Genomic DNA, 18484 nt, shown 5'->3' with positions numbered 1-18484 from the left:
AATCCAGAAGCACTAATTACACTCCAATGGATTGTGGAAATCTAATAAGAAAACCTATATGATCCCTTTGAAAATCAAAGTAAAATACTAAGAAAAAATATTAAGGAAAACCCATTTCTATCCCTCCCAAACATGTTCATCAAACACACTAACATCCATATGCAAAGAAAACTACTTAAGAATGAATACAACATGAAAAAAATGAGCTTGAAGGATTCCTACATTCATAATAAGGTTATGGAAACTAAAATTTGAGATGAGCTTCCCTTCCTTCCTTCTCCTTCAATCCTAAATTGCTCTCTAAAACTAGAGGTTGGGTGAACACTCTTCCTCTCTCAAATTTGTCTCTAAATAGGATCATCACTCAACCATCTCTAGAAAAGTAATAACTCCCCCACTTGCCTAAAGGCTTCTAGAGTCTTCTAACTCAATCTTAATATTAAGGTTAACCTTAAGGTGGAGTTTAACTTATCCAACTCATGGTGAAATTTCAATTTTCGCAATAAAGAAAAAATTGAATATTTGGGTGACCACAAAAGTCAACAAAAGGGGCTAGAGGGGTGAAAAATGCCCCCAACCCATACCTATACCCCTTAAGTGCTTATTTTTTATGAGTTTTGGCCTATAGGACTATTTAGGGACCTATCAAAAAGCTTGAAAAAATTAGACTTTCTTACAACTCTCAAAAATGAAAATTAATCACTAATCCTAATTTGGATAATTAATCTCGATTAGTAACTAATTAGAAAAAATGTCACTAACCTAGTCCAACTTAGATCTTCAGGTTACTCTGTTACTCCTACTTATCATGTTGAAATGCATATATGAATCACAAGTGTCAAGTGACACTATAAAATCACTATTACAAAACATTAACACTTAATAATTACAAAATGATACACACATTCAATTTATGATACAAAAGAAATATGAAACAATGAGGTCTATATGTTTCATTAGATTCAACCTTAGTTTTTACAAATTGTACATAGGGTTCAATTTCGATTCTCTATTAGATTTCGTGGCTAAGATATTCTGCACACTCATTGCACACATTAGTAGCTCAAGAAAATCACACACACACACACACACACACACACACACACACACACACACAAAACTCATCAGGGTAATCACATAACTCAAAACATAAATATTTTAATTAATTAACTATTTATATTTTTTTTGCTCATATACCTAACCACTAAAATTGCATAATCAAAGTGTTAATCATAATCCTAATTCTGCATTCACTTTCTATACTATATCATCAGTATACATGTTCATAAAATATTGAATAACATAATTAAACATCTGAAAGTAAAACATGACACACCATAAAATAAATTAATGTTGTTCAATGTATCTGATACTGTCTCAACATATCGAGTCATGAGTATCAAAATAATAATGTATCAACTATGCTATGATGGGTCGGGGTGAGGCTTCACATCCTCCCTTACTAGGCATGAACTTCCTCCTAGAATTCATTAAAAAAATATGGGTACTAAGATCACAACTATACTGCCTCCTCCCATGAAGTTATGACCTCATCATAACAATCCCATTAGACCCTAACTTATTCTAGCTCTCAACCTCAAAGAGCTAGGGTCCGTCAGGCAATAATACGAATAGGCTCTAGTGCTAACTTCTCGTTTGACTCCACTTGTAAGGAATTTCAAACTATAAATGTGAGAGTCATCATAAATGTACCCTCTAAGTACTGAAATGTGAAACTCATTATGGATGCATCATAGGCTAGGTGGCAAAGCTAGATGATATGCAACTAGTCCTATCCTCTCTAGGATCTTGAATGGTCCAACAAAACAAGGTTCCAACTTAGAGCCCTTTTCAAATTGAATCAGACTCTTGTGTAGTTGTAACCTCAAGAAGACTCTATCTCTAGCATGATACTCTTGAGATATCCTCTTCACATTGACATACTTCTTCTTCCTATCTCGTGCCTCTCTTAGGCATTGTCTAATTAGGGTCACTTGTTGTTCCATCTCTTTAACTAACTAAGGGAAAATAGATATTTGATCCTTGATCTTATCCCAACTCAAGGGCATTCTACAAGGTCTTCCATACAAGGTCTCATAAAGTGGCATACCTATGGAGGAATGGTGCCCATTGTTATAGGCAAACTTGACAAGATGCAAGTATTCTTCCTATTTGACCTGATGGTCCATCACATACATACGAAACATGTCCTCCAATACTTGATTCACTTACTTAGTCTAACCATCAGTCTAAGGATGGCATGCTATACTAGAATTGATCCTAGCGCCCAATGCTACCTACAACTCTCTCCAAAAGGATGAAGTTAATAGTGATTCTCTATCAAAAATGATCTTACAAGGAATGTCATGAAGTCTAACAATGTCTCACAAAAATACCTAAGCTATGTTTTCTGTTGTGTATGTATTGCATATGGGTGAGAAGTGGGAAACCTTGGTCAATGTGTCAACTATCACCAAAATGGCATCATGGAGGTGAGATGACATGGCAAGACCAACAATAAAATCCATAGATATAGTATCCCACTTCCACTTTGCAATCTCATGAGGTTGAAGAGGCCCACTAGGATGGTGGTCTTTTGCCTTCACCCTCTAACACTCAAGGCATCTCACAACAATACTATAAATTTTCACTCTTAGGCTTGGCTAGTGATATAACTACCTCATATTTGCATGTAACTTCTTAACACCAAAGTGCACTACATAAGGTGCTTTGTGAGCCTCAAGTACAATGAGCTCATGCAAGCCCCAAATGGAAGGTACATACACACATCCTCTATGATGCAAAAGTCCATCAGACTCCAAGGAATACTCTGAATACTTCCCTTCCAAGGGTCTCTAAGAATACACCATCTGACTAACTTCTGCATAAAGCTCATCCACTAGCAAAAGTTGTAGGATTCACTCTCTCAAGTTAGTGCAAGTAGTCATAGATGAAAGCTCATGGTGCCTTCTACTTAAGATATCTGCAACCACATTCTCCTTTCCCTTGATGTAATGAACATCAAAATCATACTCACAAAATAACTCCATCCATCTTCTTTGTCTAGCATTAAGGTTTGGCTATGTAAACATGTATTGCAAGCTCTGGTGGTCAGAATGAAGTTCAAATCCATGACCTAGAAGGAAGTGTCACTACCTCACTAAAGCATGAACCACTGCTACAAGCTCTAGGTCATGAGTAGGGTAATTGAGTTCATGAGTCTTCAACTTCTTAGAATTGAAGGAAACAGGTCATCCTTCCTACATAAGAGCTTCCCCCATACCATCCAAAGATGCATCTGTGCACACCACAAAATTTTTAGAAGGATTTGGCACTAATAGGATTGGTGCACTCATGAGGGCTCTCTTGAGCTCTTGAAAATATCTATCACACTTCTCTATCCATTTTTACTTCTTCCCCTTTTCTCTAAGGAGATGTGATTGGGTGTGCCAATCTAGAGAATCCTATAATAAAATGCCAATAATATCCTACTAGTTCGATAAAGCTCCTCACTTTAGTGACACTGGTCAGTGCTGGCCAATCCATGATAGCCATAATATTTTATAGGTCTACTAAGACTTCATCAACTAATATAACATGACCCAAATAATGTATTTTAGGTCTATAGGATGCACACTTAGACAAGTTGCCATACAACTGATTTTTTCTCAACTTTTGTAACACTTGTCTTAGGTGCTCTTCATGCTCTTTCTCATTTTGAAAATAAATTAGCATGTCATCAAGGCATATGACCAAAAAATTATCCAAAAAGGTACAAAATACTCCATTCATGAGGCTTGTGAATATAGCTAGAGCATTTTTGAGGCCAAATAGTACCATGATTAACTCATAGTGATGATACCTCATACAGAATGTAGTCTTGGGGATATCACTATCCACAATCCTTAATTGATGATAACCTGACTTTAGATCAATCTTTGAAAATACTCAAGTACCCTATAACTAATCAAAGAGATCATTAATCTTGGGAAGTGGGTATCATTTCTTGATGGTTACTTTGTTCAACTATCAATAATCAATACACGACCTAAGTGATTTGTCCTTCTTCTTTACGAAGATCACTAATGCACCCTAAGGTGACACACTAGGCTGAATATACCCTTTCTCTAAGAGTTCCTCCAACTAAGTTTTTAGCTCATTGATCTCACAAGTAGTCATCCTATATGGTGCTCTCAATACTGTCTTGGGTCTTGGCACAAGATCTATTTAAAAGTCTATTACTGTAGGTGGAGGCATACCAGGGAGCTCTAAAGGAAACACATCCACAAACTCCTGCAAGATTGGAAAATTATTGACGGATGGCTCTCCCTCTAAATCTTCCTCTTTGTCACTAATGATGATAGTGAGCAACTGACATACCTTTCGCATAAACCATCTAAGTTGCATAGTAGAAATCATATGAAGGGATACTAGTCTCTTTATTTTGAAGATCACTCTAGAGATCCCATACTCATCCACACATTCTACCCTCTTCTATCGATAATACATCTTGGTGCTATGGGAATAAATCCAATCCATGCCAAGGAAAACATCATAATGACCTAGAGGGGTAATGCATAGATTAGACATCATGGTCATGTCTCCAATATGAATCTGGCAATTATACACCATGGAACTAACTGACACTCTAGCTCTTGAGGCTAACTCTACTTCCCAACTGACATCTTGTCTAACTACCACTAGCCTGCAATGCTCCACTACATATGGAGATATAAAAGAATCAGTAGCTCTAGAATCAAATAAAATAGCAATCATACTACCCTGTATTATACCTATGGCCTCGATAATTTTGGCATGATGCTAAGCCTAATGGTTATCAACCATTGCAAAAACTTTTTGGGATCTTCCCATATCACCAATTGTCAACTTTGAATAGCCCCTCTCTAACCCCTAGATGATTGCCCCTGTGGACACTCTCTAGCTATATGACCCATGCCACCAAAAGTGTAGCATGGTCCTTAGGTATAAGACTATACACCCTATGATTTGGACTATTACAGGCCCCCTGACTTGCTAGATCCATTGTATCAACCCCTAAAAGACTATTGTGTCTTCACTAACTATGACTATAGGACTTGTACCTTCTAATCCTATTTGGGACCCTATGATGGCCACTGCTTGGGCTTGGAGCCCTGATAACCTTGTGAGGGTTTCTACTACTACTGTTTTGGTTTTTGTTCCTGAGACTGTTGGCCCTTAGAGGACCCTATTGTATAGTTTTGATTCCCTTTCCAAGGGGGTTTTTGTTGGGTAGAGTTTCAGTTCTAAGACTGATCCCGTGACTCCTCTCTACCCCAAGTATCCTTAGCAACTAATGCTATCTCAACTACCCATCAAAACATGGTAGGGAAGGCCAAATAGACTGCACCCTAGAGTGAGAAATTTATTAGGTCCATGATGAAGCAATGTACTTTCATGTATTCAACATAAGGAAGGAGCTCAAGAAACCTACTCTCATACTAAGCTACTATGAGGCCCCTCTGATGTAGAGAATGAAATTCTTCTATCTATTTTTCTTTGAAGTGCTCAGATAGGTACCTCTCTTGGAATATAAAAAAGAATGTCTCCCATGTGAGGGTATCCATCCTCACTCCTCTTATAGTTTCTGCTTGATGTTACCAATTAGAGGCATCTCCCCTCAACTAATGGACCACTAGACATGCCTTTAGATGATGTAATCTAAGGCACCATTGCAGACTTTGTAACTAGGCCTCTGTTACTATTCCATCAGTGGAGCCTATATAGAATGGTGGTTGGAGTCGTATCAATTCCTTGATCTCATCTCTGACATATCTAGGAGATATATCGAGTGGTGGTCCTCTTTGATGTATTAACTCACCCTCATGCTTGTCATGTCCCTCTACTTGCCTTACTGAGGGACTCCTACTTCTCTCTACCATCGGGCCTGCCTCCTCTATGTCCTTGTGCTTCCTCTTCAGGAATTGATTGCCCTAGCTATATTATAGGTGGTAGCCTCTACTAGACTACTCCAATCAGTGTCTAGAAGGCATCCAAAATATCTTGATTCAGGTTCAGTGGTGGTGCTGGTGGTCCATCCTCAAGTTCCATCCTACCTCCTCTCACCCTATGACCTCTACCTCATCGGTTGCTTCATGTAACAAGAGGCATCCTACAAAATTTAAAGTTTAGATTAAATTGAAGTGTAATGGTCTTAGGTTCCTAGTGTTGAAACATAGGCTCTAATACCAAAATGTCATGCCCAAAATATGGGGCAAAAACATAGGATTTGTTTTTAAAAGATTAATTAAACTATTATGTTAAAACTAGTTGACTAAAGACATACATAAGTCACACTAGATTTGATATAATTTGATATGTTTGATTCACAAGTTAAATTGAGGTGGGTTGAAATACAAATATAGTTTCCCCTAACAATACAATGAGTCTACATTTCAACTTATAACCATCGTATAGAAATTTACTCATTATATTAACACATTTGTTATTAGATTGATTTCAATTATTTAATATATTACATTATTCCCTACACTAAGTCTTCCACTTTTATTTTCTAAATTAATACTTAAATATTCAAGAATGAAACATCATTTCCCAAGAAGATAATTTTTTTTAAAAATAAACATAATCTAAAAGCAAAAATATCTAATTTCTAACTAACAATAGATTGTATAAATAAAGCTTCCATTCATAATTTGGTTAAAAATAATTTAATATAATTTGAACCAATAATAATTAAATATAATTATTGTTTATCCACTTTAAACTTTAATTAAATCTTAACATACACTATCTATCTTGAATGAAATAGACCTTTACTAATTCTAACATTTCAATTTAAGTACTAATTGTAAAATAAAAATAATAAACTAACTAATATAATATTAATACTTTAAAAAATAAAAAAATAACTAACTATACTAACATTATCATCTATTATATTCTAACTTTAATTACACTTACTAACATTACTAAATAAAATATCTTAACCCAAAATACAAATTAACTTTCCACCTAACTTAAAAAAATTTAAACTAATTAATTACATCTAACTTTAACTATAATTACTAACTATACTTTTAATAAAATAAATAAATATTAAAACAAGTAATAAACTAACATTTAACAATATTCTAACACTTCAATGATTAAATTTATATTACCTAAACTAACTTACTTTTACCTTTTACTAATTACTAACAAATAAATTTATTAAAATAAACAACACTATAAACATACCTACTAACCTAACCAACCACTACCCCTTTCTCCCATCTAACATGCACGTAGACCAAGCAAATATAAAGGAGCTTACATTTTTAAAAAGAAAATAAACAAGCTTGATTTTAATCTCTGCATGCCACCCACGTGGACATACTGCCCATGCCATCTCCCTTCAACATTAAGTGTTGACCAAAAGGTGGAGTGATGGGAGGGAATTTAAAGCATTGATTTGATTTTTTTATTTTTATTTTAAAACAAACTTATTCTATTTCCCTTCACACTTTCCAATTTTGATGCCTAGAATAAAGGTAATATGCAAGTGGGGTGGGTAGATAGGACTTTTAGGGAAAAAGGTAGTTATGGTAAAAAGTTTAGTGGGTAGGATATTTTAGAAATATATTTTATGTATTTTCTTTCTTTTCTTTTATTTAAATTTAAAATATTCATTATGTTCAACTAAGATATTTATAAGAATCTTTAAGATTCTTCATTGAAAAGGGAAATAATCTTCTTCCCCATACAAATCCGAGAGAACATATTTGCTCTAGGGGGTAAAAAAAAAAATTGTCCATTTTTTTTTTGTAAGTTTAGATTGTAAATGCCAAATATATTTTTATTTTTTTAGGAAATAATATTTTTTTTAAGTGATGGATTTGAGCAAAAGACATCTATTAACCAAAGGAGTTATATTATTTTTAGAATTGATTATAGCATCGGGTTTAATAATTTTTCTAAACAATAACATAAGATTATTTTATTTCCTAATAATCATGTAAATACAATGAAGTTCTAGTCATAACGCCAAATTTTCTTTAACATATTTTGAACTTAAATTGTATAATTATATCTCATTATTTTATCTAATTAACCTTAATCAAAATGAATACAAGTTTGAAACATAAGAATGCTTTAGGAAGGATGAAGCATCATTGTATCTATTTTTGATAAACACATGCATATAACTGAATTACAAGAAAATCATATGAAAGGAAATCATTTTTTTTAATTCATTCATCTGATTCAAGGACTCCCTTAGGAAAGAACTAGGGAAGAAAACGTAAGATCATAATCATTTCAATAATACATTAAACAATAACATTTTTACAACAGGATCTTAATCATAAGGAGAAAACTTCCAAACATATTTGAATTAAAAAACAACTCTGAATTTCCTGCTTGGCTCCACAAATAGGTAGCCATTACGAAATCTGTAACACATCAAGATATTCATGGAGAGAACAAAACTAATTGGTAGACAAACAATAAAACATGAAGACAGAATCAAACATTTACTCCCATCCAAGTTTGCACAATTAGTTTGTCATTGAACTAGACTAGGGAGAAGGTGAATTTTTCTAATAGGAGACGTTAGTAACAACACCATACAAGTGCACTTTCAGGTCTATAATCAGAAAAAAATTTGTTCTTCCATTTCTTAAATTAAAAAAATCAAAACATAGTTTGTGTTGATGAGTAGGGGCCCATAACAACCTACTCTCTATTGGAATGTTCAAATGGGAAGAGTACTTCAAAGGGGGGGGTGAATCAAAAGTAACTAGTTTTTTTTTAAAAAAACCCTCATTAACACATAACTAAAAGTAAAGTACATGCATGTAAACATATAAGCAAACATGAAATGAAAGCATGCATCAACACATGATACAAGAGATTTGGTAACTTAGAAACCCTCCAGGAATAAGAAGGTAAAACTATGGTGGGGATGACACCCACAAAAATTACTACAATAATATGTTCAACCACTTTTGATGGTCTACCTTGTTAAAGGCCTACCCTATTAAAAGCTTTACACTATGTCAATAGTGATTTGGTTAGAGGATTTACAAACACTTTACATGAAGTGTCACCCTATTAAAGGATTTACAATAGGCTATTAAACCCACCTAACTCAATAGGATTTTCATCACCTTCTCCAAAGGTTTTTCCACCTAGCTATTAAGCTAACGTATCGACATAGGATTTCCATCATCTAATATAATGGCAAGAATGTATTAGAACAATAAACTTGATAGTATGCAATCTTTAATTACTAAATTCAAGCACTCGATATTCTCTCTTTGATCTTGATCCTCTGAGATTTGATATCTAATCATATTCCTTCCTCCTTGTATTATTCTGATCAACTCGATATGAAATTGTTACTCTGTTCCTCTAAGTCTTTCCTTCTTCACACTAAATTTTTTCTATAGTTTCCCCATACACTATTATCTTTCACACATGCAATGGAGTTTTTGACCTCCTTTTAAAGATTGTGAAGACTTAGGGTTAGGTATGGATCTACAATCCATATTGAATCTCAAATTCTTGCTCATACCTTGCATTTTTCTCATTGGTTGCATGCCTTCTCCATTTTTTTGATTGGCTGCATGTAGATTATATAGGGAATGTAAAAGATTCATCTTTATCATTTTTCTCCTTCAAAATCTCTCTATGTCAGCTCCAAAAATGGTTTACATCTGAGTTTGTGAGGGCACAAACTCATATGTTGATTCTGTGTTACTCAGCACATATTATATTACTGGTGCTTGGTACATGAATGTTCCTGTATTGCTCAGTACATCTTAAATTTTTGGATTGCTTAGCACCTATTACATTCTGTGTTTCTCGGCACATAAATATTCCTAAATCACTCGACACATGTTACACTTTGTCTTTCTCAACATGAACTGTGACTCGACACCTATTAAGATTCTGACTCAGCAACTACTATAACTCACTTGACATACATAGTGTACTTGACATATATGGTGGAATTGGTTAAGTGTGTTGACACTCAAATGTCAAGACTATTCTAAGACCAAAAATCTCCCCCTTTGACATGAGTGACAAAAGCACTTAACTATGAACTAATATGATTGAGTACATTCTTTATTCTTTCTTAGCATATGTGCAAAATTTCAAAAATTGTTCAAAATTTTGTAAGCAACAATATACCTTATGACTCCCCTTAAGTTGATTATGCCTAGTTCATTCTTGAAACTAAAATTCTATGCTGATGTGCCTAATTCTCTTTGTCCTTTTTCTTGTTCCTATTCCCTGTGCCTATATACTATATTTGATTTGTATGAGTTCCCTATTTTAGATCTAATTTCCAAATGCTTGTCAAAATTTTGCATCTCCCCCTCACTTTGTCTTATTTCTTGTCTCCCCCTTTTTGGCTATCTACAAAATTTCTATAATGCCCTGCCTGGAGATCCTTGGAACAAGGATGAAATATAGCAAGAATATTTTTTCTTTAAAACCAATTGTAAGTGTACATGGTAACAACCTACACAGATCAAAAGACTACAATAGAAGACAAACAAACATCCAACACCAACAGATCTCCAAATGTCACCACTGATAGAAACATAACCAATAAAACAGTAGAGATAAACCAAGCTAAAAGACAATAGAAGATTCTTAAAAATTGGCTAAGGCTGAAATCTTGAAGCCCTAAAATTTGGCTAAGTCTGAATTTCTGAAGCCCTGAAATTTCCTAGAATCTTTATCTTAGCCCGTAGAGGTCTAGAACCTATCTCAAATGAATCATTGCATATATTAAAATATATCTTAAGTATACGAAATTAATGATATATTTCAAACCCCTAGGAAATCTATTTTGAACTAGGAAGGTGTAAAACCTAAAAGGGTGTCCAAAACCAATTTCCAAACTTTTTCCTAACAACCCTAGATAGACCTTGTTTCTCACACAAAGAAGTGCATATTGCCACATGAAGAAGTGCATTTTTGCATGAGGAAGTGCATTCCAACAACATAAATGACACCAAATTTCATTCAAAGAAGTGCAAAGTTGCACAAAGAAATAGACTGTGTCACGCAAAGACTTGCATTCTCACGTGAGAAAGTGCAATCTCGCCCAAGATCTTAAATCAACATGCAAACATGAAACACAATAGAAAGCTATGGAAACTATTAAAAAAAGTTCAACCACACCAGGGAGTACTGGATCCACATTTCAAAGCAATAACACTCGACATAAATAGAAAGACAAAAAGCTAGAACCTAATAATCTAATCAACATTGAAGGAAATAAAAAAAAGAAACATTGCAGTATAGTGAAAGCAACATTTCATTAAAACATAAATAACATCGCAAAGAGAAAAATAACCAACTATGTATGCAGTTCGTCCCAATCATAATAGCATCATCAGACCATCGTGGGCCCTAGCCATCCCCTCACAAATAACATTCCCAGGCTATCGATCAGATCGATGGTACTATCATAATGGAAATGTCACTACTAAACATGCTACAAAAGCAAAGGAAATCTAACATGCTAGTAAATGAGCATAAGATAATCCTACTGGTAGATACATCATCTATCATATGCTAAACAACATAATAAGGAATGTATCAAAACTAAGATCATCTAACATGATAAACAAACATCCCAATGAAATCATAAATCACAAGAAAGCATACTTTAGAACTTGAAGTACCAATTGAACACATCCAGTAATGATCACACTAGGATAATAGACCATCTTTGTACACCAGTCCCTAGTAGTGGTCAAGGTAGCTACACCTCCTAACCATGTGGCACTCATAGGCCCACACCCATCATGTTGATGGAGATAATGATCCAACCACAAACATGCAAAACAACATCCATGGCTAACATAGATGCCAAGCAGTATGATGACTAAATCCAAGACATAAACAATGCATAAACTATAGGTCCTAGTCAGACATCTCAATGGGATACTATGTAGGGACTAGTATCATGGAGAATAGCTTGGCATTGAAAAGCCCAAGCTTCGATCTGTGCAGACTCAACTCCCTCAATGAAAGGCTCATACATTTTGTAGACTCAACTCCCTCAACAGAAGGCTCATACACTAAAGTACTACTTTTTTTTAAATCTTTAATGTTATTACCACCTGATGTTTTATTTAGTTATCACTTATATAAAGCTTCCTCTTCCAACCTTCGGCACCATGAATGATGAGCTGCAAGATAGAAGCCCCCTCCATATGCTACCCTACCCTACCCATGCTCATCCAACAATGAGTGCCTGTAGGCATGCAAACTCCCAACCCAACCCTAATGATCACAACTTTTGAAAGTATCACAGAAGATCAGGCCCCACAGGTCACCTGACAGATGTACTCGTGTGTGGTGCACCACCATCACAAAGATAATACACAAGGATAGGATGAGAACACAAATAGAAGTCAATCAATAGAACATAATCGAGATGACAAATGCTATACACATCCCAATGCAACATAAAGTGAAAAAGTGGTCTAACAGATATCCAAATGGATCATCCAAGTCCATAAATCACATTGTGCCAAGAAAACTTGAAAAAATAAGGTGGTACGCAAAATGAGGAAAACACTCCAAATTTTGGAAATTTTTTAAAATTAAAACCCATTTGGCCTTTGGGTGCAAAAACCCCAAAAATCCAAAAATAATTGAAATCAAACACCATATGTAAAAATGACTCAAAAACCCAAACCGCCATTTCAAAAATAGGGAAAACGTTCATACCGACCAACTAGGTAGAACTAGCAAACAAAAATGGAGGAGAACACTAGTTCTCAACCTCCTAACATACTGCAAAAAGAAATAGAAGTTGAAATAGAGTAAAAGAAATAAAATAGGAAAGCCCCACCTATTAACAAAGGCACAAATACTAAAAATAGCTAGATAAAAAAAATACACCGTCAAATTTGTCGAAAGTGACAGAAAAGCAAGGTCTTCCCAAGATGGATCCAACGAGACTGATCTCGCAAAATCCCCAAGCTCACAGCTCCTAAAATGAACAAAAAGCCAATCCTTCAGAAGAGGTTTTCTCAAATTTGCTCTCAAATTCTATTTCTAAAATGTGAGGAGTGAATAATAAAATCACTTTTCCAATACTTATTCATTTTTTTGAGTGAATAATCGACTATGGAAAATAACTAGCTAGAGTAGTTAAACTCTGAATCAATCCAAATGAAAATATGGTATTATCTGTAATGAAATTTCACCTAAGGAAAAGCTGCCAAAAATTAAATTTGAAAAGATTTAAAACCAGAAAACCCAAAATCAAAGAAAATAATGTAACACTTTTGGGACAGAGTGAACCTCTAAATGCACATACACACTCACTGGTCTAATCACCTAATGCAGTTGAGTTTGGATTTACTAATCATCAAAATGTTTTAATTTAAAACAACTAAAATAAGGGTATGTCGACCAAATAGGGATGACATTGGTAAAATATGAACAGCTAAATCACTAACTCCATAGGTCACTGCCAGGGATATAATTCTTGCACACTAAAACACACGATCAAGTGTAATTGCATATAATATAGTAGTCGAAGCAATTAAAATGTTAATTAACTAATTAATCCATTAACATAACTCATGTTTGCAGTAAACATAAATAACAAGAATGAAGTAAATTTCCATAGCATAAAATACATCACATAACATAACCAACAATATGTCAAAATAAACCATATAACTAGATATCATCATAGATCTACTGTCATCTCAAAATAGCATCAACATGCAAAATGATAAACTGAATATCATAGTAGTATAACATCTATGGTACTAAGTCAAAGTATAACATCCGACCCTCGAGTCATCATAAGGTACAAAATAAGAGTATCAAGTATCTCTCAAATAAAAAATAGACAAGTATAAACTACAAACATGAGAGGCACTGCACTTTCCACTTTATTCTCAGAATTTGGTATTCTCCATATATCTTCATATATTTCCATATATACATATCTCCCCCTAATGTATATATCTCCCCCTATCTTATTATCTCCCCCTTTCTAATACTGATGTCAAAGGGTTCTAAGGAGTAATACCATACTTAGCCACAAATGTACTATTTACCTCCAAGAGTATCTTTAGAGCTACATCCCAATTCTCCAATGCAATGTCTAGTGACTTGTGATGGATGGTAGTCTCTACAGCAAGGTGTACAAGTCTGTCTAGGGTAGAAATATTTGGATCTTTCTTTAGGACTATTTCTACGTATGCTTTCTCCTTGTGGAGGACCTCTAAGTGTGGGGTTATGGAGGACTAGATTAGCATCAATTTTGCCTTTATGTTTGCCTCCTCTGCTGTTAATACAATTAATTCCCTTTGTGTGAAGTGTCTATGCAAAATGCTTCTCACTCTGAGATGGATTTGTTGGAAGTTGCATGCTAGAAATCTTGAGATTTCTTTCCAAGCTCATTATTCTTTGGCTAGTCTCTTGTGTGAAGTTGGAAAAATCACAAAGTTTTTTATACAATGAGAAAGTGTTCCCAAGTACAATTTTCACTCTTTCTAGTTTCTTAGCCAATTCAACTTGTCCTAATGCTATATCATTTGATATTTTCTCATTTACTTTGCCCTAGAATTTTCTTTCTAACCATTCCATTAATTTTACATTTGTATCATGGTCTACATTAGTCACCTGGTCAACTATATCTAATAGTTGTTCTATTATAGGCCTTGTTTCATCTGGTGACTGCAAGCTAAAGTTATCGATGAAGATGCCCTTTATCTCATTCAATGCTTGCCTATACTTGTATTCTCTTCTCAATACTTCTTGTCTCTTTCTCCTATCCAGTGCACCTTGTATTTCATTTATCTTTTCTATGGTGAGGGTGTTGGATTCATAGGAGGGAATGATGATCTCTTCATCAAGTTTAGGATATCCATAGTGAAGTATCCTAGGTACCTTTGTAGAGCTCAAGCCTAGTGTTTGAACTTGTATTGATATTGTATCAGTGCTCGGCTTTTGAAGAGTCTAAGTGGGAATACCACTTTTTGGTAATTCAACCAATGTCTATATTATAGCTTGCTCCTCATCTCTTGTTTCTTCCTTCTTTTCTTCTAATTTCCTTTTATCACTGACAATTGCTAGGGGTGAACCTGTTGACTATTCTTATTTTCCTGTATCTTCCCTTGTTGCTACACTCGGCATCTAAAGTGCATCACTTACTGCTTTTGGTGGGGCTGGTTGTGGAAATAGTAGGAGTTTAGTAGCATCAAAGATTGAAGGTCATTCTTGTGTTTGCACCTTGACTTCTTTTGGATCTACTACTACCTTGTTTAACTCATCAACACTGATCAACACTGGGTTTGTACATAGGCAATCTTGTTATGTAGATTGATCAAGGATCTTTGAGAGATCCTCTATAGTTAAAGGATTGATGTTTTTACATGAAGTGTCAATAACATCCTTTATTTTTATGGTCTTTATAGGTGTGGTGGCATGAGGAGGGCTAGGAGGTGGCATTTGTGTGTCTTACACACTTTGTTCTTCCTATTCATTTAATGCATTTTCCTCTCCTTTAGCTATATTCTCTTCTTCCTCCTCCTTGTTTACTTCCTCTTCTACTTTTCCTTCCTTTCCTTTCTTCTCCTTTTCATCTTTCTTCTCTTCCACTTTCTCTGTTGTCTCTTTTGCTTCTTTTCTCTTTGAGCTGGCCTCTACCTTATATTCCTCATCAAATACATCATTAATTTTCTTGTATATTGACTTCCACAATTTTTTGGATTTATATACAACATTCTCTATATTATTTTGGAGGATGCAAAATGCTCTATATTTAGGAGAAAATTTTCTATTATGCCTTTTATTTGCCTTATCTATTTGATCTTTAGTCAGGTCTAGTAGCACTCTAGCTAGGGTTGATTCTCTTATCTCCTTTTCCATTTGTAAAGAAAAATGCCACTTATCTTCAACTATCTTGCATAGCTCCTTGGGCATTGTACTATCTAATTCTAGAGGTGTGTATTTGTATTCGGCCATCATTGCATACACTGATTCCTCTATTTTATTTTGCTCTTCTTTATTGAGCTTATTAAAGTGTATAGTCTTTAAACCATTCAAGTTTTCTTTTCTAATATTTACACATAACTTGTCAATGGAAGACTTGGAGGGATGACTTACCACTCTAAACTAGCTATTGTCATCTGACTCTATTCTTTCTTCATCTAAGTCTAGTTGGGAAACATATTTCCTTCTCTTCCTTGGTTCTTCACTAGTCTGCTTTGTGGCTTTCTTCTTCTCTTTGGCTTCATCTTTTTCCTTTTGAGTTGCAACCCTAGTGGTAGCCCTTGTAGTAGGATTCTTTGTTTTGACTGCAATGGGCTTTGTCCCCTTCTTTGCCTTGGGCTAGGATGTAGGCTGAGTTTTGACTTTCCTTTTGGTGGCTTTGGCTTTAGTTGGTGCTTCCTTGGCTTCTTCTTCCTTAGCACCTTCTTCTTTGTCCTCTGTTAGGCCTTGTGTCAATTCCAATGGCCCTTGCCTTGGTTCAACTTCTTCTTGTTCACTCTCATCTTCATCTTCTTTTGCTGCAATGTTTGCTGCTTCTATATCATCTCTAAATCTTTTCTTGAGCTTTCTTATCATTTTGTCCTTCTTCACTGTAGATATTGTCTTCAAATATGTTACCACCCTTGATTTTACAATATCATAAGTCCCAAAGGGTTTTGTAGCCTTGTCTATCTCCTTCACAAGTAAACCAGTGATTACAGCTGAAGCTTGGCCTACATCAAGCTCATATCCAAGTGGCCTAAGCCATCTTAATCTAGGTACCATAGCTTGGATGTAGGTGTAATCTATGTCAACCAAGAAAAAAATGTCATTTACATGCTGCTCAACCAATGATACTAGTATCCTCATCCTTTTTTTCATGGACTTCTTGAAGTCCTCAAAGTAGCTTGCCATCAAAGCATCAAAATTGTCTCCCATTTTCTCAATAAACACATTGACTTGTGTGACAATTGTCTTGTTAGGATCCCAATTTACCTTTCCAATTGATGGAAATTCTTTCATGACATAGAAAAATATGCAAACCAACACTGATCCAAATTTGGATTGAGCTCCTTTAGATTTCCTTATGGCTCCCAAATTTTCATTGATTTGTTGTAGCATGAGCTCTGCTAGATCATAAGTGTGGTGCTTCTTTACAAGTTTGTATGCAACATCTACTACTATACATGACACACTATTCAATCTGCTTGATTGATAGAATTTGTGAGATATGACTCTGACAACAAAATCAAGTAGGGTTTCAGTGATGGTGTCAATGATCATCCCCTTGTCATTCCATTTGGCACCAGTGTTTTTCTCTATGGCCTTTTATCACTTCTCAGGGTCTTAGGCCGATATAGGGTTGGGAATCTAGTAACCCTATGAAAAATTTTCTTTGTGATCTTTACTAGCCCTATTTCTAACCAAAATGATCCATAATGAATTCGGCATTAGTTAAACCCTTCTTCTCAACTACTAAGAACTCATCCTTCAATATACCTTTGTCACACAACTTTTCAAAGACATTGAAAATTTCTAGGTCACCTATGGCTCCAATCTTATAGTTATAACATTTCCTAACATCTTGGACCATTAATACTTTTTCTAGAATGAATGACAAAGTACTAGCTAGGTCATTTTTTTACACGACCTCAGGAATGGGTTTAAATTCTAGTTGCTTAACCTCATTACTAACAAGTTGGACTTCATGACTATCCTTTCCTTTTGTGGTTTTAGACCTAGATGCCATCTTGACTAAACTACGGTTTAATATTTAAATAAACTTTCAAATGCATAGCTCAACACTTGATGAAATACCTTTGAATTGAAGAGTTCAAGTTGAATTGTTGTTGAGATCGGTGCAAATTGCTACTAAATCACTGTTTGATCAGCTCTTCGCTCTTCTCATTTTTGCTCTATGTTTGAATGGCTTGAAAATGAGTGAATTTCAACTTTATTAGGCTCAAAACCTAGAATTTATTGCATAGTGCTTACAGCTATACACTCAACATCTACTATTTTCTATTTACTAGGCAGCCACTAACATATCTCATTCGACATCAACTAGACTTTCTAGCTTGGGCATATACTAGAGTTTCACTCAGCATCCAAGGGTAGTTCGACATCTTCTACAAAATTTTCAATTTTTACCTTGACATCTTTTCTCATGCAGATTTCTTCTTGGCAGCACTTTTTTGTTCTTTTGGGGTGATGTATGATACATATTTATATATATCATCCCCATGTACCTATCTTGTGCTTAATTGGATGAAGTGTGATCACTTGACCTCTTGGGTGAAGTGATCTCTCCATTGGATGCACTTAATCCATCTCTTTTTTTCCATGTCTTTTTCATTTCTTCCCTGATGTGTTCCACATCAAATTTTTCTTTACCCTTGTTGATTTTTAACTTGAGTGCCTTGGCCTTTGTTGGAAAATACCTACTGACATGTCCTATCTTTAAGCAACTAAAACATGT

The 18484-nt window shown here is 34.9% G+C and overlaps 1 pseudogene; it reads right to left on the bottom strand.

Annotated features, from left to right (window-relative positions):
* Window positions 1-16791, bottom strand: part of LOC149553654 (uncharacterized) — a 100371-nt pseudogene extending 83580 nt beyond the window's left edge.
* Window positions 16792-18484: the final 1693 nt, after the last annotated feature.

The sequence above is a fragment of the Cupressus sempervirens genome, chromosome 6 (genome assembly GCF_028749045.1).
Source record: "Cupressus sempervirens isolate cs-2001-9-10 chromosome 6, ASM2874904v1, whole genome shotgun sequence".
NCBI lineage: Eukaryota > Viridiplantae > Streptophyta > Pinopsida > Cupressales > Cupressaceae > Cupressus > Cupressus sempervirens.
This window is presented reverse-complemented; position numbering and strand designations above follow the sequence as displayed.